Consider the following 1,041-nt stretch of genomic DNA (forward strand, 5'->3'; position numbering starts at 1 on the left):
ACCGGGATGATTGTGCCTCTCCTGGACACGGGGATTATGGTGCCTCTCCTGGTGACCATGATGGTGGTGACTCTCCTCGTGACTTGGTTGATAGTGCCTATTCTGGCAACCGGGATGATGGTGCCTCTCCTGGCAACTGGGATGATGGTGCCTCTCCTGGCTACCAGGATGATGGCACCTCTCCTTGCAACCGGGATGATGGTGCCTCTCCTGGCAACTGGGATGATGGTTCCTCTCCTGGCAAATGGGATGATGGTGCCTCTCCTGGCAACCGGGATGATGCTGCCTCTCCTGGCAACTGGGATGATGGTTCCTCTCCTGGCAAATGGGATGATGGTTCCTTTCCTGGCAACCGGGATGATGGTGCCTCTCCTGGCAACCAGGATGATGGTGCCTCTCTTGGCAACCTGGATGATGGTGCGACTCCTGGTGACTTGGATGATTTTGCCTCTCCTGCCAATTGGGATGTTGGTGCCTCTCCTGTTGACAAGGATGACAGTGCCTCTCCTGGTGCCTCTAGAGCCAGCCGGGATGATGGTGCCTCTCCTGGCAATGGGGATGATGGTGCCTCTCCTAGTGCATCTTCTCTCAACCTGAATGATGTGCCTCTCCTGCACATGGGGATGATGGTGCCTCTCCTGTTGACAAGGATGATAGTGCCTTTCTTGGAGCCTCTCCTGGCAACTGGGATGACGGTGCCTCTCCTGGCAACCAGGATGATGGTGCCTCTCCTGGCAACCGGGATGACGATGCCTCTCCTGGCAACCGGGATGATGGCGCCTCGCCTGGCAACCGGGATAATGGTGCCTCTCCTGGGATCCGGGATGATGGTGCCTCTCCTGGCAACCAGGATGATGGTGCCTCTCCTGGCAACCAGGACAATGGTGCCTTTCCTGGCAAATGGGTTGATTGTTCCTCTCCTGGCAACCGGGATGATGGTGCCTCTCATGGCAACTGGGATGATGGTGCCTCTCATGGCAACTGGGATGATGGTGCCTCTCATGGCAACTGAGATGATTGTGCCTCTCCTGGCAACCGGGA

This window comes from Coenobita brevimanus, chromosome 69 (assembly GCF_032717465.1).
Source record: "Coenobita brevimanus isolate Jiangsu-jjx chromosome 69, ASM3271746v2, whole genome shotgun sequence".
Classification (NCBI taxonomy): Eukaryota; Metazoa; Arthropoda; class Malacostraca; order Decapoda; family Coenobitidae; genus Coenobita; species Coenobita brevimanus.